The sequence below is a fragment of the Notechis scutatus genome, chromosome 2, assembly GCF_049901735.1.
Source record: "Notechis scutatus isolate UNSWTSFEM ecotype Mainland chromosome 2, rNotScu1.2, whole genome shotgun sequence".
Taxonomy (NCBI): Eukaryota; Metazoa; Chordata; class Lepidosauria; order Squamata; family Elapidae; genus Notechis; species Notechis scutatus.
The window spans coordinates 89,510,435-89,534,187 of NC_142010.1; the positions used below are offsets into that span (position 1 = coordinate 89,510,435).

At 38.0% G+C, this 23,753-nt stretch overlaps 2 long non-coding RNA genes across 3 annotated transcripts in view; both read right to left on the minus strand.

Annotated features, from left to right (window-relative positions):
- Positions 1-3,317: 3,317 nt before the first annotated feature.
- LOC148132127 (uncharacterized) lies at positions 3,318-13,652 on the minus strand. The gene is made up of 3 exons (XR_015747616.1): positions 13,077-13,652; positions 11,018-11,097; positions 3,318-3,807 (listed from the first exon to the last, which is right to left on the minus strand). It is a non-coding gene; the product is annotated as an uncharacterized LOC148132127 (long non-coding RNA).
- A 2,689-nt stretch (positions 13,653-16,341) lies between these two features.
- The window catches only part of LOC148132128 (uncharacterized), a 123,545-nt gene continuing 116,133 nt past the window's right edge, over positions 16,342-23,753 (minus strand). For both annotated transcript variants that reach the window (XR_015747619.1, XR_015747617.1), the window contains one exon: positions 16,342-17,354. This is a non-coding gene — a long non-coding RNA (uncharacterized LOC148132128). The remainder of the gene's footprint in view (positions 17,355-23,753) is intronic.

Below are 23,753 nucleotides of genomic sequence, written 5' to 3' on the forward strand. Positions count from 1 at the left end.
AAACCAGCTGTGATTTCATTTTTAATTTATAAATTAATAAACCTTGGGCACAAACTGAAGATTGTATTTTTCAAAAGCAGCACAGTGCCTTTGAGGATTTAATATGTATAAAAATAGGAAACAGCCAGGCATCTCTGATATTATAGCTGCAGATTTTGCTAGAAAGTTTTCAGCCGAATGGAAAATGTAGTTTTACTGTAATTGTATCTCTTCCCCACACCTCCATTCCCTTCAGAAAGTTCTTGGGTCTTTTGACTTTTTAATGTACTATATTTAAAAGTGGCCAGAGTGACTGAGGTTAATATATAATCTGTTCAAAGTACTTTACATACCCAAATGAACTCTGCTTGTATTCATTTTCAAGCCCTAACCATCACATTGGGTGAAAAATGTTTTATACACTAGGCTATTTGAATCCCTTTTAATTTAAATGACAAAGAAAAATCCAGCAATTATTCAATTTTTTTTATTTTTTATTTGCAATTTGGATATATGATGTTGACATTCACCTATGTCATACAGCACACTGACCAAAATGAATGAGCTCTACAAATCTGATTAGTATAAAGACAGAAAAGCAGTCCAACTATAAGACCTTGTGTCAATTATGCATGTTTGGAAGAAGGATGAGTTGACTAAAATGAAAATAAGTAAATTTAAGTATCCGATGTGGGGTGGGCCCATGTAAACCTAGAATGTGAGAAATAACCTTTATAAATCGATTTGGAGTTTTTTAATGCGAATATTGATAAGATAATTCTAAATCATCCTTGTGGATGTAAGTATGGGCTAGAGTCAATTAAATTGCAGTTGGACCATTTGTAGTTCAATGTCTTGTGGGAACCTAGTTATTGATACGTATTTTGCCCATTTAATTTAGTGGCAAATATCTAGCTCGAGTGTAGGATGCAGGTGAAGGTTTGTTCTCCAAGCTTGTGGATTGGTTTCCGAACATTTCGTTACTAGGCTAGATAACATCTTCAGCAGAGTTTAGGGGATGTCGGTATTCTGTTTATAAGGGTTTTGTGTGGTGAGAGGTCTTGTGACGGGTCAGGTGTGGGAGTGTCAAGTGAGAGTCTTGTGATGGGGAGGTTACATCAGATGAGGGTCATTGGGAGGTGAAGTGCTAGTTGGGGAGGCTTGCATGGGTTGGTTAAGGGTTGGTGCTATCTCTGGTTGGCTGTGCGATTGATTCAGATTCTGAGGAGTTCACAGGCTCGTTGTAGGTCAATGTGTCTGTTGATGGAATTGCTTGTGGAATGCCTGTCTTCGATGACCTCAAAAGCGTATGGTAGCATGGCCGATGATTTTTGTGTTGCTCCAATCAAACTGGTGCAGTTTGGTGTCAGTGTGGGTCAAGATTCATGGATTTGGGATCATGACGTTTGAATGCCAGCCAGTGTTTGTGGATCCTGGTTGTTAATTGACGTGATGTTTGTCCCGCCTAGAATGGGTTGCAATTGTTACAGTTGACAAGATATAGAAGGATGAAAGAAACAATGTCATCTACAAAATCACCTGTAGCAATTTGAGCATAGATGATATATGAATATAGCAACTTACATTTTGTTAACGTATTATATGTTTCAGTCAGTGATTCCATGATTAGAAATCAGTTGTACAGCTAGAACATTAGAACAGTCAATGTGCTTTCTAATGCATCCCTTAGTATTGTAATAGTATTTCCTCTAATTTATTTATAATGTAATAGCAATAGCACTTACTTATATACTGCTTCACAGTGCTTTGCAGCCCTCTCTAAGCAGTTTATAGAGTCAGCATATTGCCCTCCAACAATCTGGGTCCTCATTTTACCCACCTCGGAAGGATGGAAGGATGAACCAGTCAGGATCAAACTCCTGGCAGTGGAATGCAGACTTAGCCTGCAACACTTCATTTTAACCACTACACCACCACAGCTAAAACTGATAGGAAATGATTTCTGTCTCCCAACTATTCAAAGCCTAGTAATGGGGAGCTGTCATTCATGCATGTGTAAACTCTAAGCATATTGTTGAAATAAACAAAGGATAAGCTAAGGAACGATGTGAGGAAGACTGGGGGATCCCATCTATATCCTTTGATCAATTCTTGCCAAGTCCCTTGCCATGAACTTCCTAGGTGAGCCAAGCAAGAATTTTTTTTTGCTACAATTGGCAATTTGAATAGAGGAAGACTTTTATAGAAAGACTTACCTTTGGTAATAAGGATTATTGAAATGATGTAGAAGAAGGACTTTGGCCACTGCAAATGTATATATTTGCTTCTAAATAAAAATGTCCTTTCTTCTGCCATGACCTCAGCAAAAGAAGAGAAAGCAATTGACAAACATTTAATAACTTCCTTTGAAGTGTTAACATTAGGAGAAGTTCCAGTTTTGTCTTTTTGACAAGAAACTTCCAGACATCAAGAAGTTGCAAAAACCATGGAAGAAATATTTTCACATGTGTCAAAGCTAACAAAGTAGAAGGGAATGGTTCCAGTTCCAGACTAAAATAGGATCAAAGCCAACATCCTTCACCAGAATGTAGGTGCAAGATATCATATCTGTGGTCACCTGTTTTCTCACTCTCTTTCTAATTATGCAATACGCTTTGTAAGTCCCCCCAGTGTGGATGATTCCAGCTCCTGGGAAAATTGTTCCCACAATTGCAGAACCTAGGCAATAGAAGTGCAAGATCCCACTGCTGTAACCCTTGAGCAGGGAAGCACTTTCCAAAAATGCTCTGGTAGTAGACTTTTAATTGAAGCAAATTCCAAAACTGACCTTGAAAGGGCTTTGGAAAAGTTGTGACTTTTGCTGATCCTACTGAACTGCACCACTGATAAGATATTCCCAAACTGATTTTCTTTATTAACTTTGATTTTCTCTTTTTGTATTGAGTTCCTTATAAAGAAGAAAGTGTCTTCTTTTCGTAGATACTCTAAAATGATAGCTCTATATTTATTCATTCAATTTATGTGATTGTCTATCTGAAAAACAACTCTGGGGAAATAACAACAGTTAAAAATAAGATAAAAACATTACAAACCAATAATAGGCTAAACTTCAAACCCAGAGGCCCAGGTTTGATAACAAAAAACAGGTCTTCAGAGTCTTATAGGAAGCCAGAAGGATCAGAGAAGTCTAAATCTCTGAAGGAATGATGTTTCAGAAGTGGGAGTCCCAATAGAAAAGAGAACCAGGGAGAGATGGTCCCACAAAATAACCCAAGAATGAAGGGCTTGACAGGTAACCACCAGCACCTTGAGTTGAGCTCAGAAATATACTTCAGCTGGCAACCAGTGCAGTTTGTGGAACAAAGGTCAATGTGCCAAATGAGGAGTGCATGTAACTGCCCACCCACTGCATTTGGTACCAGCTGAAGCTTCGGAGTACTTTTCAAAGACAGCCCCATGTATAGTGCATTGTAATAGTCCAGTTGAAAAGTGACCAAGGCATGAGTGACCATGATTATGGTCCAGGAACAGGCATAATTTGTGCACAACATGCAACTCTGCAAAGACCCTTGTAGCCACAGCTACAACCCTATCTGGTCTTGGAGCAGGAGCTGTAAGTCCAGGATGACCCCCAAATTACACACCATTCTATCTGGAGTAATGCAAGCCCATCCACAACTAAAGATGGACTTCCAGACCCACCTGCTCCTGCTAGGGTTGAGTTGAAGTCTCTCGTTCCCTATCTGAACCCAGTGGTAAAAATGATGCCCTCTGGATATATCTCTGGCGGAAATGGAGGCAGCCTTGCAAAATGTAGCTCTTGATGCAAAAATGTTGGAAGTGCCAGCCCTCTCCTATTTAACTCTCCTACTCGAAATATAGGAATGGAGACAGGGAAATGGTTTGGTGACTGCAGCTTGGACCAGTTGCTTCTCAATGTTTCAAAGCAAGATTGATCCCTTACAGACAAGAAGCAGGTTTTCATGCAACAGGCTGCATTTAGTCCTGCTGGTAGTAACTCATGAGCAAAAAGAAATCTGCACCTTTGTTATTCGAAGCAGTTCAACTACAAGCATGTGCTGACTCAGCTCAGTTGCCAGGTGCAATTCAAGCAGCCCACAGCGGGTTGTGATTTGGTCAAGAATGTCACAATGATAGCTAGGAGAGTATGCTAATTAAATTTCTCCTGCTGGTTCTCCTGGCAAATATAATTCTTCAAGACATGATTCAGCTGGACTCCAAGCATTTGACCTACATTTTTGTGGCATTCTTGCTGAGTTGAGTTTCCCAATATATATCTGAGTCTCCAGTTAATTCAAGATTTAAATTGTCTGCCATAATTGAATATTGATTATTGAATGTGGGAATTGTCTTGAAGGTTAGTCAAAGGAAATATGTTTCAAACATTTCAAATTAGTGATGAACGTAAGCTAAAGTAAACCACATGTTCAGATACTTGGGAAAAGGATGAATTCAAGGTGTAGAATGAAATGAATATACAGTGTTAAATGAATGTACAATTAAGTAAAATGTCAGTATAACATCCTCATATAGATATTAGGTTCTGAGTGTGGGATTAAGATTCATGTTAAAATTGTAATATAGCTATAGTGTATTATATATTCAAAAAATCAGAAAAGAAATGCCTTTGCTTCAAATGATATCTATGAAATCAAGCTGAAGTAATAATATTCTAATATTAGTATAATGTTGTAATATTAGGGACAGTGGTGGGCAAACAACAAACAAATGGTGACAGTTATCACTGTTTTAAGATTTATGATAATAGTGGAGAGTTTTTAGTTTTTTTGTTTGCTTTACAGTGGACCTGTAATAACTGACACACAAAAATTAAGAAACCCCAAATTCCTCAGAAGACACATTGAAAACCTCCCAATTTGACCACGAGAAGCTTTTCAAAGGACTACTGAATTTAGGATGTTTCCAGATGGGGATTTCAACAATTATTGTCCTCTGTCTTGCTCACCATTTTTCCTGCCTATTTTTTTTGTGTGTGTGTTTTTGTTTACCAGAAAAGAACTGAGGGACAATAATATCTTTTGACTGGTAACACTGGGACATTTATATGTGAAAGCTTCTTGATGTCTCCATAGTAGCCATCAGATGTAGCTATGTGAATGGGATAGAATACTTTATTGGCCAAGTGTGATTGAACACACAAGGAATTTGTCTTGGTGTAAATACTCTCAGTATACATAAAGAAAAGGTACATTCATTAAGAATCAAGAATCATAACGTACAACACTTAACGATAGTCATAGGGTACAATCAAATCATACTAGGAAACAGTCAAGTGGGAGGGAATGGGTGATAAGGAGTGGTGAGAAGATTAACAGTAATAGTAGTGTACACTTTGTAAATAGTTGAACAGTATTGAGGGAATTATTTGTTTAGCAGAGTGATGGCTTTCGGGGAAAAACTGTTCTTGTGTCTAGTTGTTCTGGTGTGCAGTGTTCTATAGCGTCGTTTTGAGGATAGGAGTTGAAACAGTTTATGTCCGGGATGTGAGGGGTCTGTAAATATTTTCACAGCCCTCTTTTTGACTCGTGCAGTATACAGTGCAGTATACAGATCCTCGACTGAAGGCAGATGGGTAGTAATTGTTTTTTCTGCAGTCCTAATTGCTCTTTGAAGTCTGTATCTGTCCTGTTGGGTTGCAGAGCCAAACCAGACAGTTTTATAGAGGTGCAGATGACAGACTCAATCATTCCTCTGTAGAACTGTATCAGCAGCTCCTTGGGCAGTTTGAGCTTTCTGAGTTGGCACAGAAAGAACATTCTTTGTTGTGCTTTTTTGATGATGTTTTTGATGTTAGGTGTCCATTTTAGGTCATGTGATATAGTAGAACCTAGAAATTTGAAGGTCTCTACTGTTGATACTGTGTTGTCTAGTATTGTAAGAAGTGGTAGTATAGGAGGGTTTCTTCTAAAGTCTACCACATTTCTACGGTTGAGTGTGTTCAGTTCCAGATTAGTTCCGGTTACACCACAAGGCAAGTTGTACAACCTCCTGTCTGTATGCAGATTCATCGTTGTCATATACATCTAGAGCAGGGTTATCAAACTTGCGGCCTGCGGGCTGGATGCGACACGTGCTTGCCACGCTCATGCCCAGTTTAGCAAAGGAGGAAAAAGTCCTGATACATAACATGATACCGCCATGACAACACAAGTTTGACACCCCTGATCTAGAAGGAAGATAGACAGCTATCCCATATTGAGTATGGTATTCAGTTAAATAGAGTAGTCAACCTATTTTCCAAAGCACCAGAAGGCAAGGCAAGAAACAATGTATAGAAACTAACCAAGGAGAGAAGCAACCTAGAACTAAGAAACTTTCTAAGAATGAGAACAACCTGTGGGACAGCTTGCCTTCAGAAGCTGTGGGTGCTTCATCACTGGAAGTTTTTTTAGAAGAGACTGGGCAGCCATTTGTCTGAAATGATATGGGATCTCCTTGAATAGGGGGTTGAGCTCCAAGGTCCCTTCAATTCTGTTATTCTGAATTATCCAGAATTTTCAAACTTCGAGTTAATTTGATGCATTCCTTTATCTATGGAGTCCTAATATGGAAGAAACATATTTCTTCAGGTGGTCTAAAAGTATAAAATACATGTACTGTATGAAGGGGAATGTGCACTAATTCCGCATTTCTCTGCCTGTGTTGTGGGCAGGGAGATTGATGTATCAGTTGGATACTCTAAAGTGGTTGTCATGCCCCTGGTGGAGACTGACTGTCAGGGAAGGGAGGAACAGCCAACAGGGAGTGGAAGTGTGTCTCCAGAGGTGGTGGAGGAGGCTGGGGAAGGGCAGAGGCCGGCTGAGCAGTCAGAGGAGGACCCAGGGCCATCCCCTCTCCATCCTAGGGCACGCAGGGAGGAGAGGATGAGGGAAAACATGGTCTACTCAGGAGGAGAGGGCCATGATCCTCTTCATGGGTTACAGGTATGAGATCTGCATAAGAGTTTGGACCTGCGTACTAACAAACGGTGGAGACAAATTAGTGTTTTATTCCTAGATGAGGTTTATCTTGGTTGGCATTCTTCCAACAGACTGTACCTGGTTACCTTCCTGAAATTTGTAATTATTTATCCTGGTCTATCGTGGAACTTTCTTCAGTGCGGTTTGTTTTTGGTTTTTGCTTTGTTATCTGCTCTTTGAATTTGAACTGTGTTTCTTTCGTTTGGAATGTTATTTTGAATATAGTTTAATCTTCAACTGTGAACAATTAAACAGTGAAGCTAAGTTGAAGGCATTAAAGGACCTTTATTTGCGTTTTGGTTTTTGTTATATTTTTGATACACTCTGGATCATCACAGTGGTTGTGTTGTTAGTTTTATCTTGGCTGATTGTGTATTTTGTGCTTTTCACTGGTTTTAAATGTTATTAGCCTCACAGAGTTATTTGAGATGAGTAGCCGAATACTATAGAATAAAATTAAATAAAAATAAAGAGAATGGGAACCCATTCTGAAAAAGTAGAGGATTGAACTGCCCTCTTCCCATATCCTCATTACTTTCTGCTAAAAACTAAGCTGGTTATGCTGTTGTAAATGACAGAATTGTTAAGAATACTCTCCCAGCTTTTCCAACCCTTTAGTGGCAAATGCAGCCACTGTAAATGGAAGCTGCAAAGTCCAGGAGTCGTGTGTGTGTGTGTGTGAGAGAGAGAGAGAGAGAGAGAGAGATTTCTTTTTCATCATCCACAAAGGTTAAATGCACAAAAAATCAACTATTATCCACACACACACATTCTCCCACTTCCTGTGGGTTCTTTCATCAAGTAATGGGCAGATAGACTATCTCAGCCTCTTCCAAAATGCCACGGGCTTGGCATGTTCAGTTTTTCTCAGCAGAAAGCATTGAGGAAATCCTTAGTGGAAATCTTAACAGGAAGAGGAAATGAGAGGATGTGATGAATCAAAGCACAGAAAGAATAAAGGAAGGAACTGTTTATTTATTCCCACTATTGGCTTTCAAATAATTCACACAAGTCAACACTCACCGCTCACAGGACACTGACTTCAAATTTCCACCACCCACCTTATCTCAGGAAGGTATGAGTTGTACGGGTAGAGTCTGGCAATTAGATTGACTGCTGAGAATTGCCAAAATTTCTAAATCTGACTCTTAAATCTTACACAAAGCAAATTCAAAGCTACACTATCAAATCTTTGTAGCAAACTAAATGGGACTTCTGTCATTACTGAAGTAGCTCTCCCACGAGTAGATGCCTTTCACATCCATGCTTAACCTATACTTTTTCAAAGGAACAGAGTATCCATCATATACCCATTCACATTCCTGTGAAGTAGATTATGTTCAGAACTGAATGGGATTTTGAATTATGTTCACAGGTGAATGGGATTTTAATCCAGTACTCCCCTCTTCAGATTTAAATGGCCTATACTAGTTTTGTCTGCCACCTTTAGGGCCCCACAAGAAGTAGAGACACGTTCTGTATAGTTACATTTAAAATACTTGGATATAAAATAGATCTTTTTGCTTTTCCAGTCGGCCTTCAAGACTATGGTCAAAATAAGGGTGTTCATGCATTTTGCCATATTGCTCAGGAAATATATTAAAAGAACAGCGGAGGATTGCAGGAGACAGTGCCCAAGAAGCAGGGGATTAGGGGGTTTGAGACATATAGCTTGCTTCCTCTTTGCCTACTCTTGCTTCAGTGGCTGCTAAGGTGGGAAATTTCAGCATCTGCAACCAGCCCTAGCCTTTGAAGCAATCACAGGAGACTTGCTAGATATGGAGAAACAACCTAGTACTAGGACATTTGCTCCAAGGGCTGAATTTTGCCAAAAAGGTAAGCAGCTTTGGCAGTGATGCCGATTTTGACCAGTTCAGCGGAACCGGTAGTAAAAAAAAAAAAAAAAAAGCCTCCCACAATCTGCTGAGAGGAGTGAAAAAAGTACCAGGGCTATAAAAGAATATATAATTTATAATTAATAAATAAAATACCAGTTTGGAGAGCCTGATACAGACAGAAGGCTAGAATCTCATGCTTCTTTTCCCATGAAACACTGAACTGGGTTAGTTGTAGAGGAATACATTCTGGTGGGAGCACTAAAAAGGGATCTTTCATCTAATTCCCAGGGGATTGAAAATAATCCAAAAGAGCTATGTGTTTGAGCAAACTATATGCTAAGTCAGCTGTTATAGGAGTACCAATTGTTTGGGTGACATCCATCTGCGTACCTCTGTTGACAAAACAGAGAAAAGGGAGAATGAATATGCCTAAAAAGATCTGGAATAGAGAAAGAACTAAAGGGGGAAAATACATACTTTCTCTTCTGTTCTTCCCTCTCAATACAACACTTCAGACTAAGATTTCCTCAATGCTGAGTACAACTGTTCTCCACCCTGCCTTTCCTCAATGAAGGCTAAAATTATCACCATTGCTGGTGCCCATCATGCTTCTTTTGCTCCTGTTTCAAATCACTGTGATCACTTCACTTTCTCCCATGGTGATAAAACCTAGAAGATTTTACACATCCTGAAGCTATACTTGCCCAAAGCAGTATCTTCTAGTTTATTTCACTCATGAGATGGGGACAAACAAAAGCTACATCATATAGACATGGCAAAAAAAAAAAAAATGTATTGTGGTCAGGTGCAAGTGGGGAAGGGTCCTGCGTCTAACTCTGCAAATCCTTTGAAGCTGCACTCAAAGTCAAGTTCAACGATTAGATCTCATTTCTCTCTGTTTATATTTAATTGTGGCTGGAGCTTTCTCAGATAAAATGTGGAACTCCACTTGATTTCCCTTTTTCAGGTACCCCAGCCTGAGGCCAAATAAAGGTTTTTAATCCAAAGTAGCAAAACTAATTAACAAGAAATAAGCACCACAGATAACAACACAAAGTTAATTCCAGATGCAGATCATGGACAGCATATCTATTATAGGTGTGCCGATCAGCCTTCCAGTTCAGAATGTCATCACTGAGGTGCAAGTTTTATGCGCACTTGGCCAACATGCAAAATCTAAGGATGCATTCCAAGAAGGAAAGGGCAGCAAAAAAAAAGGTTTCTTTATTACTTGTGAAGAGTAAACTTTAACCTTGTATGCATACAGTGTAGATACTGCTTAGGACTACGAACCATCTTCTTTCTCTTCCTTTTCATCCTCCTCCAAAGGAGATAACAAGATATGGACAAGTATTGTTGCATTCTTTAAGCTTTAAAGACTCTGTGTTTTTATAAAAGGGTTATTTGACCATTTAAAATATTCCACTTGATTTCGTTGGCAAAATACTTTTTCCACTATTAAAAAGGTTCCTTTTCATCAAAAACAGGAACATTTTATCAGAGCATAGCAAATAACTTCGGTTAAGTTTTATGGTCTCCTAATTTGAAAAGAAGACAATTCCCGAACAGGTGAGGTTGTAATTTTGCACATTTTTAGTGAAGGTTTTGAAATAAACATCTTAAGAATGGGCTGCAGTTAATTGAATTCTTCTGATGGTGACATCAAATTTGATTATGCAGTAAAAAAACCTTTGAACCATGGAGATGTTTTTGGACTTAACCATTTTGCCCTTCTACCTATGTTAGAAGGAAGATTATTTTTATGTTTTTGATAGTGAAAATTGAATTAGACATAAAGGAAAAAATTAACATTACTCCTAAAACTTAAAGAAGAGAATATGGTCTTGGTAGTGAGTGGAAAATGAAGATTGTTTTTTTCTGGGTGGAGAAATTGGCTATTTTACATTCTTGACAAAAGATCAATCTTCTATAGTAGAGTACTTCTGTTTACTATTTTGAAATACAAGATTTTTTTTTCCCCATTCAAGAGGCTTTAATGTCAGGGTTTGGCAATGTGAAGATAAAAATTCTTTTCTGTTTTTCAAATTCTGATCATCTTATTTCTATTAGTTGCCAAACTGGATAGAAACAGAGATGTCAAGAGCCAGAAATTTGCGTGACAGAAATTAGAAAAATATTTAATCAAGATTAATAAGGGAGCACATTCTTTAAAGAGGATGGTGAAGCAAGCTATTTCTCAGTGTGACCTTGAAGTCCCCAACAATCAAGATAGCTTACCTTTTCACCAGGTTCTTATGGAAAATGTGAGTTTTAGCACACAACATCCATTTTAATCTGTTTCTCAGACAACTTTAACTCTGTAATAATTAAGTTTATGAATCAATTATCAGTCTGCATTTTTTTTTAAAAATCTAAACATTTAGGTTTCCCCCTTGTCCAAAGACATTTCTAGGTTCATGTTACTGTCCCAACAAAGTGATACCTATTTATCTATTCACATTTGCATGTTTTCAAACTATAGGTTGACAGGAGTTGGGGCAAGTTAAGTTAAGAGCTCATGTCATTGCACAGTGCTTGGGTCTTGTCAGCTTTCCAGCTGACAAGCTCAGCATGTTTAAATACTGCTTTATTTAATGACCCATTTCATATTGTAATATAATAGTGATGATGCATTTCTAAGGAATTGATTGGCCTTCTATTAATTCAGATGCTAGAAAAGGCTTTGCTTGGACTTTGAGTTGCAGGGTAATGGGACCCGTGTGGGTCACAACAAAGGATACATATTGTATCCCTTCTATGGATATAACAATGACTCTAAACCTGACACAATTGACCTCCTGGCTGCTTTAAAAGCTAGCACAACAAAGGAGGCTTTAAAACTGCTTCTGGAAATGTTTGGAGTGGAAGTTACTTTGTAAGCAGCAACACAACTGTAGCAAGGGCACAATCATATTTTTATTTATTTTGTTTGTCAAGCATGTATGAGAAAACAAGCATGAACATAACATATAAACATACAAGTATAAACAGGTATAAGTACATACATAATAAATGAGTATGAATAAATGGGAACAGTAGGACAGGGATGGTAGGCATGCTGGTGCGCTTATGCATGCCCCCTCTTAGGAATGGAGTGAGGTCCACGGTAGACAGTTTAAGGTTAAAGTTTTGGGGGTTTGAGGATGTAACAACAGAGTCAGGTAGTAAGTTCCAGGCATTGACCACTCTGTTGCTATAGTTGTATTTTCTGCAGTCGAGTTTGGAGCAGTTTACTTTGAGTTTGTATCTATTGTTTGCCCATGTATTATTGCGGTTGAAGCTGAAGTAGTCATTGACAGGTAGGACATTGTAGCAGGCAATTTTGTGTACTAAGCTTAGATCAGACCATAGGCAATGTAGTTCTAAGTTGTCCAGGTACGAAATTTCAAGCCTGGTAGCATAAGGTATATTTGCCCCAGATGTCTTTCCCATAATGTTAAGGTAGGTATCACCTATGGAATGTTTTTAGACCAACCTGGCTCTACAGGCCCTTGTTCTTTTGGAACTGATGTGGTTAACCTCTTAACTTGGCTCTCTCAAAGCTGATTGGCTGATTAGACAAAGTCTGACAGTACAGGAAGATATTAGTCTCATGTGGTGAACACTACTTGATCCACCTCAATATTGAGTTTCATCGGGAGGATTTCAAATATGTGACCCCAAACATTTGGCCTCGTATCAGGACTCCGAGCTCTTGCACTGAGAATCTTGGCCTCCTGTCACAGCCGTAATCTGATCTGCTTAATGGAACGTGTAAGAATTTTCAGCTGTCCCAACCCCATAAGAAATACTAAGATTAGGTCATGGGGTGTCCTATATATGTATAGGACAAAAAAGAAAATGTTGAGTCTGTTTCCTTTCCTTTATATATCCAGCAGGCCTTTGTATGCAGAAGACAAAAAACTTTGTGAAAAGTTGCCATTATTCCTGGGATTCTTACTTGCTTCCTGGCTAGTAGAAACATCTCTATCCTCATCACTAAGATATATCAGGCAAACGTTTGCTCTGATTTGCAAGCTGGGGCAGACATTCCTCGACAAAACTTGAGCATCTCAGAAACCACCAACAATAATTCCACTTCAGATCTAAATCAACAGCATTACTACAATATGAGATTTGAAGCTTATGAACAATTAATTCACCTGGACTTCACCCATCCTGAAAGACATGTTCACACAACATAATTTCGTACAGTAATTCTGGAAGTACAAAGTCATAGTCTTTTAGTGAGAGACCCCATCCATTTTCTCCAACAAATGCCTAGTTTGCCATAAACCTTTGCACCAGGTGAATTCACCTCGTTTTGCAGTGACACAAGGCTTTGACATTGTCAAAGGCATTGTGCTGCACTGGTAAGACAACCACTTGGGATACTGCATCCAGTTCTAGCCACCATGATACAAAAAAGATGTTGAGTCTGTAGAAATAGTGCAGAGAAGAGCAACAAAGCTGATTAGGTGATTGAAGTCTAAACCATATGATGAACGGTTGCAGGAACTAATTAAAGAAAAAAGAAACTAAGTTCAGGGCATTTGCAGATGATTTTGTATTAGTTTTAGAAGATCCACTAGAGGGTGTAGAAGCATTAATTGGCAAAATAAAGGACTTTGGTATATTATCGGGTTTTAAGATTAATAATCAGAAGACAAAAATGTTAACAAAAATAAAATACTATGATAAATATGAATTGTATGTTATTTTAAAATAATTATAAGACATGAAATGAAATGAAGACATATTAAGATAGGTGAAATTAAAACAGTCACTATTGGGGAGAACCTCTGTTATAAAAATGGATGTTTTGTTCCCTTGTCATTCATTACAAGATGCAAAGAAAAGTGGAGGATTGGGCTTACTAGATCTGAAATTGTATTTTACTGCTTGGTGCTTGATCTAGATGAAAAAAATAGATGAGAAACTGCTGGGAAACAAGAGATTTTTAGAGTTGGAAGATAATGGCCTAAGGTTTGGGTGGCATGGATATTTATCATCTTCATTTAATGACCCCATAATCCCTTGCGGGGTGGAGCAACTGAATGGAGATAGCAGAGTGTTTTAATGGCCGGATGCCCTTCCTGTCACCAATGCAGAGTTTTATTCAGCAGATAAATTCTCAGTGTGCCCAAAGAGAGAAATATCTGCCTCTACCTAGGATCGAACTCACAGCATCCTGTTTGTGAGGCGAGAACTCCACCTCTAGGCCACCGCACCATTCGGTGGTGTGGATATTTATGGTACAATAACATTAATGTAGATTTCAAAAATCATTTATTAGAAAAGCCATATTGAAAATATGGAATAAATATAAACCCAGCATGACATTTTAGCACATTTGGTGGCAATTTAAAAGAATAAAAGTTTTAGATTCAAATCCATATTTGATACAGAGGATTTTAAAGATTAATATTCAATTGAAACCAGAATGTGTCCTTTTACGATTAATGGACTGTTAGAAAAAAAGCCTGGGGATTATTTCAATGTACTATTACTGAATTAAGATTATTATATATACAGAGATTAAAAGATTTGATGCTCTACATTTTGGAGGAATGACTGGGAAAACTGACAGATCTTGGATAAACTTCATCAATTAGAGAAAAGATATTATCTATATTCTTGGTGACTGGAAACTATTTTCAGACTTTTTGAACAAAAATCTTTTCAAAACCATAAAAAGTGATTTATGGCTTTAATGAGAGCAAGAATAGATAACAGAAAGAAGAGTAATATGATGTAACTTTAGAATCAGAGGTCAAATTGAGAGAGATATAATTGTATTTATAACTGCTGTGAAGAACGTCAGAAGCCACTTTTTTATTTCTATTTTCTATTTTTCTTAAACTTTTTTCTTTTCTTGCACTTTTTGCCTTCTTTGATTTCTTTCTTTTCATTTTACTTTCTACTTTATATTCATTTGGATTGGTTTTTTAATCTTTTTTTTTTAATGTGCATAAAATCATATTTGAAAAAGGAATTCACTCTATAAAAAATCGCATGAAATTTGATTGTGACCTATTTTCCTACTCCAATGACTGCTCATTGCCAACTCAAGGACCTTTGGTTTCCCTTGTTATGGATCCTGGTCTCTGAAATAGACTAGGTAGCTACAGGCAGTCCTCGACTTACAACCACAATTGAGCCCAAAATTTCTGTTGTTAAGAGAGACATTTGTTAAGTGAATTTTGCCCCATTTTTAACTTTTCTTGCCAGAGTTGTTAAGTGAATCACTGCAGTTGGTGAGTATCACCAGTTGTTAAGTGAACCTGGCTTCCCCATTGCCTGCTTGTCAGAAGGTCGCAAAAGGTCATCAAGTGATCCCAGGAAACTGCAATCATCATAAATATGAATCAGTTGCCAAGCATCTGAATTTCGATCACATGATCATGGAATGCTGCAAAGGTCACAACTATCAAAAACGGTCATAAGCCACATTTTTCAGTGCTGTTGTAACTTTGAATGGTCACTAAACAAACTGGCAAGTCAAGGACTACCTGTATTCTGGCAGTGATCATCTTGAAATATAAGCATATATCTGGGTTGCAAAACTCCAGATAATTATTAATGATACTATACATTGGTAGACTTTTTTTCAGTTCAGATATGGGGCCTCTCCAAAGTGGAAGTTGCCTCTCAAAGATACACGTATAACTTGTGATCACTCTGTGCAAGACAATGTATTGGCATAAACTAAATATAAATATTATCTGTATTTCCCTGAAAATAAGACCTGGTCTTATATTCTTTGGGCCCCAAAATATGCACTGGAGCTTATTTTTAGGAATTTCTTAGTTTTTATTCCATGCACGGGAGGCCCATTTCTTCTGCTTGCTTGCAGCAGGGCAGGAGGCCACGTGATGGAGATGCCCCGTGCGCCCCACATCAGCTTACCTCAGGGCCCCCACAATCAGGCTGTCCATGCTCCAACACCTACCTCATCTCTCAGCCGTGGCACCAACACACCACTTGGCCTCTTGTTCCGTTGCAGCTGCAAGCAGAAAAAGTGGGTCGGCAGCCATGTGGGCTCCTACTGCCCATGGTTGTTGGTACTGCTGCCGCGAGGCAGGTATTGGCCTGGCTGTGGGGCTCTGAGGTAAGCCAGTGCAGGGCCTGTGGGGCAGTTCCACTCCCCCACCTTGCCTCATGGTCGCGGCACCATGAACACCCAGACGAAATAGGTGGCCAGCTGTGCAGGCTCTTGAGTAGGGCTTATTTTGGGAGTAGGGCTTATATTAGGCACACGTAAACATGCTAGGGCTTATTTTTGGGATAGGTCTTATTTTCAGGGAAACAAGGTATTAACGTAAATCAACAGGTTAGTGTTTTCATATTCTATAGTGGCAAATTACTCTTTTGCAAAATAATTTTAAAAAACTTTATTATATTTCTAGAAATACTTTAATAGCTATTGGACAAACCTTTACATCAGAACATTTGAAGAGATGAAGCTTGGCAATGTTTGAACCTCTTGTTGAGGTAATTCCCTGTCAGGAGAATGAGCGCATACAGGGAGACGTATAGAGAGTAGTGTTGGAATAATACACACAGAGCACACAGATACACTGTACAGTAAATGTAGGTTTTTACTTCCAGGAAGGTTTAAGCAAAGTCCAAAATAAGCAGTCCAAAGTCATTCACAAGTTAAATCAGTCAGTTTTCAATCCAGGGATAATCCAAATATCAAATTCCAGTATCAAAAACAGTTCAGTATCAGACTTACATTAAATCCAGGAATATCAGTCAATTAGGAAAAGTGGAGGAACAGCAATACTTTGCAACAGAAGGAAACAGAGATTCACTCTCTTCTGAGATTAAGGCTAAGACAAACCAGGTTTCTGGCTCCATCTTATGGCCATTTGAGTAACCACACCCAATTGCAGTTTTTAGCATGCTCTTAAAGAGACAGTATTAAAATGTCTATCCTGGTTTATATATTTCCATCCCAAATAGCTGTTAGGTTACTTACATTCCTAACACCTCTTACTTGACTCTTTTAAATTTTACAGGGTCATAAAGTTTTAATTTTAAAAAGAGAGAGATTTAAAGACATATGCCCTTCTGTATAATCAGCATTAAATTCAAATCAATAGGAGTGGGGCTTTTGCATTACATGCTACTGTCAAGATTAACCTGGAGTCAAGGAGAAGAAACTGTAATAAAAGGATTTCTTTATCCCCCGACTCCATGCTAGAGTTAGGAAGGGAGGGGAAATATTGGGTGGATGATTCATAGGCCCATCCCTATTCAAAATTATCTGTGTGGTCATTGATGGTCCTAAATGCAGCTTTTTGAATGAGGATGACAAAATTATGTATACGTGAAGAAATAGAAATACATGTTCGTTTTCCCTTGTAATTATGTCTCACTGTCTCTTAGATTCTCTTTTGGAGTGATTCCATGTGATGACGCTTCCTCTCTTGTGAAAAAAACAGCTAAACTCTTTCATCATCCTCATTCCAGTTCTCATTCTCTCTTGATCCTCCTTCAGCCACTCTCCAAATCATCCAACTTTCCATTTCTCTTGATTATGAGCTGAAGGGAATGGTAACTCAGGCAGACCACTTCTGCCAAGCGATTTCTGATAAAAGATAATTATTAAAACAGTCAGCAGCCAGCCTGACCTTTCCCATATCTCTCACTTGTCTAGTTGAGGAATGCTGTCCCCTTTCATCAAGGCTGCTCCCTTCAACACAATTTGGGGGAGGGGGGAGAATAGGGGGGAAATCTTCTTTTCAATCTCCCCACTCAAAGCATAGAAATACTGGACAGAATGGACGTTCTGCCAAGGGCTTTATCTAAATTAGGCAGCAATCTTTTCCAGCAATAATTCATCCTGTTAGTCCTTCAAAAAGAGAAATATCAAAATAGTTAACTGGAAAATTCTGACAGGGGAGCCTGAAACTTTCCTGTGCTACGAGCTCCTAAAATTTGAAATAGAATTTGCTTTTATCATCACTTTGGCATCACAAATTCATAAAACTGCTCACAACATATTTTTTTGTGTGTGGAACAGGTACTTCAACCAACACTTGATTTTGTTTAAAGACAGTAGTTATCCATTATAATGTTTCCATTGTAATGGTTTTCACTTAATCTCCTTTCCATCTTCATTTAATCCTCAAGAAATTTATTTATTAACGTTTTCTTCACATAAGGGAAAAAGCATATAATTGTAAATAATGTAAGTCTTCTTCCTATCCTTTATCCTCATCTTTTCTATCTGTTTAGGGGCAATAATTGCCACCACTCATGTCACTATTAACAACTGTAGCTCTGAACCCATAAGAATCCAGTTTTATATTAGCATTTATCAAGAAGAAACATCTTTTGTCCCTTTAAAAAGCAGCAGAAGATGTGTGCTCAAGAATGTTCTATGTAAATAAAATCAATCTGTGAATAGACATAAGAACACATTTAAGTCCAATGCAGAAAGAAATTCAGAAATGGCTTCTAGATCCAGATGATGTTTTGAACATTCAGTGGCTTTTCTCAGAACTGATGAGAAACTGGCAAACATATTATTTATATATAAATAGAACATCAGTATAAATAAACAGTCCCACAAGTTGGTGATATCATTTTTAAAAAACACGATGGAGTCAGTGCTAATTAAAGCATCCAGGGCAATCTCAAGGCAATAAAAATTGCTCTCAGAAGAATCCATCAGGGAGGCCAGCTAATTTTAAGATGCATCCCATAAAATACAGATTTACAGAGAATAAAGCCTTGATAAATTCCTTAGTAGGAAACTGACACGAAGCCTGGAATGTAGTTACCCTAAACATAATTGTTGTGGGAAACATCTATGTGATCTCATAGGCTTCATAAAATAGTGTTTTGCATGAAGGAAGGGTTAGATTCTTTTTGAAGCAAAGAAACATCTTCCAAATCATGATTATATCTAGTCTCTTATGTCATTCAAATCGCCTGTCCTTAGCCTGGAAGACTTCCAGAGGTGAAACATTACATGAGCCAAAAGATGTCCTGATACAGGCTGCTCATTGACCCAGAATGGAAGGAACCATCTTGCCCAGCAGTATTAGGTAACGGGCTTCGGGGGGGGGGATTTCATGTGAATTTCCACCTGAGAAATGAATGGTAGGCTTAGCTTAGTCCATCTTTCATTAGTTGAATTTATAGATCTCAAGCAACAATGCAGATAATCTTATATGCATGATATGTATAAGAGATTTAGTGGATTCAAATGCAAGAATAGATCGGTGATGGACTATGTTTATCCAGGACCTTTCCTGGGTTCTAGGCCTGCTTAAAATATGGATTTGTAAGACTTTCTGGTATCTGAATGCATCTTTAGTGGTTCTTACTGAAATGAAGAACTCAATATTTTAGACTCAAGCATCCCTATCATTGCTGTAAGAAGAATCCCATAAAAGACTCACTCGGTCATTAGCAGCATATATTATAATGACATGTCTGAAATCTTTACATTATCCATCACTAAGTTTCAGGTCCCAAAATTTCACTCAAATGTGGATAACTACATAGCTTCCTATTAATGCAAAAACGGCATTGTAAATCCAGCGAAAATATTATACATATTAATTATTTCCTGGACATATGCCATTCACTTATTCACACTCTGCTTGCAATCGTTCTATTGAATACATTCTTCTAAGCACATGCAGACAGATGCTCACTAAACCTCAGAGAAATTAGGCATTATCTCTGAAAACGACTACAGTATTATTATACTCTTACTACTAATGGTCCAATTTTCTGACATTTGCTTCTAATGTCCACTGGAGGGCACTCACTTCTGGCTTTAGGACAGAGTTGACTACTATAGCTACAGCTATCCAAGAGAAAACTGGAAAGAGAATAACAACATCCATTAAAGTTACTTCTGGAATTAGGAGTTAGGCATGAATAAGCACTCGGGTTCCAGAGCACTGCTGGAGCTGGGGAATTCTACACTGTGAGTTTTAATAATCTTATGCAGGCAGATCTTTTAAATCAACATTGTGCAATCTGTAAGCTTCTAGATTTTCTGAACTATAAGTTCCAACATCCTTCAAAACTGGTTCTTCTGATTGAGCCTGCTGGTGTTTGGCTCATCTGGTATGCCCTAAGTTGCCCATCCCTACAGAATGATTAAGGGTAATATTTAATTGACTTTGAAATGTGGTCAGCAGCCCAACTTATTCATGACAGGACTTCATTCACATTCTGGACTTCTACCCTTCTGTCGTAATGGCACCTCTATCTGAGCAAGAATTCTTTATCACTTGATCACCATCTGTCTTTGTGCCAAAAGCAAGACTAGAATTCACTGTCTCCAGGTTTCTAGCCTGGTGTTTTAACCACCACACCAAAAGGGCTCTCATGGATATCTAATACCACAGAGATAAAACGGATGGAGATCTGGGAAAGTTTGATCTCAACAGCACAGTTGTGTTCTAAATATATGCATAATTTTCACCATAAATGAAATAAATAAACTTCTGGATTCATTCAGTAATTATCAATCTGTACACACACACACACAGCTTTGTGCAAAGTCATGGTTCCTCAATGAGAAAATTAACATTGATAGTTGTTAGTATTTGATGGTACATTCTGATGTCTTATGTCACATTGATTTTATCTGTATATGTAGTTTGGAGTTGGAAGTTACTCAGTGACACATTCAATTGAATACAAGGCATGGTAAAAAAATAAAATAAACAACTATATGAAATTTGAAGTAAACTCTTAAATTTGCCTTCCTGCCAATCCCTTTAGCCTTGTATAACCTTCTTCTCATATAGCCTTGCTACCCTAAATTGCTGTTAGGGTGTTATTTAAGATAATTCTCCCTGCCCATTCCATTCCATCATGCTAAATGCCATTAGGTCTCATTAATTTAAATAGGAGTCACTATGTCTGTATTATATACTTTAATTTTCTTTTAGTCTTTTCATGAAGACTGAAAATTTCATTTTATGGCCAAGGTTGCAAGTTCTTCACATAGTTACCAAACCAGGGGTTAAAAAGTGGGAGAAAACCATGATACTTAAAAGTGTGCGTGTGTGTGTGTGTCTTTAATTGAATCTCTGTCAGTGGTTTTCACTTCCTGCTCCAGAAAATGCAACTGTCAATGAAAAACACATTGAAATTATAAATAACAAGTTGTACTACTATTGTTTTTCCCCCTTCACCCAAAAATGATTGAATTTAGCAATGCAGCCCCCCAATCTCTCAGATTCTGTGGTCTGTCTGACATAAAATACACGCTGTACTTTTTTGGTGCCAAGGAAAAATACTTAGGTCCTTATTATGTGATAGAGAGAGTGGGAGACCAAGTACAACTTAACATCATTGGCAGAAATGAAATCACATATGTGGTAGAAATAATAGTGTAACAATAGCCACATAGGTAAATACATTACATCAGAAGGCCGGGGCGGGGGGGGTCAGAGTTGGGAGAATGTCCTCAGGCTAGGCAGAAATCAAGCAAGCCAAAGCAGGATTCTCAATTACTGGGAATCCATCACTGGAAACATCCTCTCCTTGGCAGCCACCCTTCACCTACCACAGCTCATAGGGACATTCAGAGGAGAGTCTCAGATGAAGAGCTTAGTGCGCATACAGACAGAATTCCTGCAGACTGGTATAATGTGATTCTAATGCCTCATCTCAACAATCTAGCGGATGTAGCTTCATTTTCTAAATAGTCTTCAAAACAATCCCTGCATGATGCCTTCCAGCATCCCTTCCAAACCTATGGGTCCAGAGATAACTGAAGCTGGACAACCTGAATAGGATGCTAGCTGATATGTACTAGTAAAGGACTTTCCATAGATCACTTGTTATTCCATTATTTTCAGCAGAATATATAACTACTTTGTTCTCTGCTGATTTATAGGTTGGTTTCATGCTGATGAGGCTAGGCGGTTAGACACTACTGTAGTTCATTGCTCCTGAAAATTGTATTTCAAATTTACTTACACATGGCTGAAAGCCGTTGAGAAATTCTATTACAATACCCACTTAGACTGCCCACCTAGACACAAGAAACTTTTTAAAAGGTCCAGAATGTTCATTGAAGAACCTGGACCATCCCAAATTTTCTTCCCTCTGCATCTAGTGTGATTTTCCTTCTTTCCCTTACTGAAATCAATGTCCCATCCAACCGAACTGTGCAAGGAAATTTAAGTACTGAAATGAGTCTTGGAATTATATTTTCATTGTTAGTTTTATATCCTGAAAGGAAAGATATTGATCCATCTAAACATTTCACATCCTTTGGATGGGATTCCCTCTATATGTGGAGTCCAACATAATTACTTCTCTTGTCCAACCCAACATAGTTACATACACCTCATGATTTTAAAATCAGTTTGTTTCATTTTTAACTGACTTTACCTTGAAATGTAGGAACGTTTTGTTCTTGTCTTAAAAAGCCGTAAGAAATAGACTCCATTAGATTTGTTATCTTCTTTCACATAATTACATTACAGTATCTGGCTTCATTCTTTCAGCTTGAATGGTAGATTCTTTGCCTTCATCTTAAACTATCTGATTAACTTATTTTATTTATTTATTTGATTTGATTTGATTTGTCAATTGCTTACAAGATAATAGGTATAAGTATAGACATAGTTATGAATACATTAAATGGGTACATATAAGAAAAATAAAAGAAACAATAGGACAGGGACGGTAGGCACGTTGGTGCGCTTATGCACGCCCCCTACAGACCTCTTAGGAAAGGGGTGAGGTCAATAGTAGACAGTCTAAGGTTAAAGTTCTTGTTTGCCAGCATAAAGTAACAATATTCTTTATGTTGTAGGTAGAGGCCTAAGTTGCTACACGTTAAAAAGAGGTCCTGCAAGAGGGGAAAATATATCAAGAGAGAAAAGTTGTATCCCGCTTCCCTTCATCACCCTCCACAAATAAATGTTGGATCATCACAGTTCATACATCTCCATAAACTATATGTATGAAATAATTCTCCAAAATGATCTGGTGTCCTCTGCAGAGATTTTGAACATCCATTCCTATCAGCCTCTATTAGCACAACTGTATTGAAAACTGTGAGAGCTGAAATCCAAATTTCTTGCAGGGACACATTATTATTCCTGCTCCTGTTATGTCCATATTGACATGTCCATACAACAGTCAGCCCTACCTTCCCAAGGCATATTTTAGAAATGGTTAAATTTGGGATATCTAACCATGCTACGTAGCCATGATTTGTTGCTGGCTTTCCACACATATAACACATAGATAATGTTATATCTGCTTGAAATATATATTCAATGCCTAAGGTTAACATTTCCATGGTTTACCCAGATAGCTAGAGGACCAGCCAATAAATAAAATCATTCCTGCCACATTGGACTTTACAGTTTCTATTGTGGTTAACCCTTGGCAAATATACAGGGAATTGATTTATCAAAACAAAAGGGCCTAAGCAGAAGGTTAGTGTTTCTCTCGGCTCCATCTTGTCATAATGGGGCCCTCAACATGCCTAAAGGAAAGGGCACATAGCGCACGTATATGTGTGTATGCATATCTCTATCACTGTATCTATATTGGGAGAAGTAAAATGTGTTGGTAGCCAGGGGAAAGTCACAAATAAAGTGATTCTTCCCATAGTGCTTTAGGAATTCATATTGGCTCACAACCTTTTAAGAATAACCACCCAAACAAGTTGGCACAACTTGAGAAACAGCTGATAGCCTAGTGCCCTTTTGCATTTTAAAGTGGGATCACTATGTACTAAGAGAACTGGACCGTCATTACCCATTAATCATGCTTTAAAAGCATCACTAATGAGGCCCCTTCCCTCCATTAGTAAGAAGGAGGTTTAGTTAACCAAGCTTTTCCGCCTTAGAGACAGATAATATACTGAAAAGGCTGAGGGTTACAGGAACCCAGGGGAACCATCTAATTGTCCACATTTGAAGCTTTGCATATTGAATTTAATTAAGATTCTATTGTGCTTACATCATAAATCATTATTGATATAAAT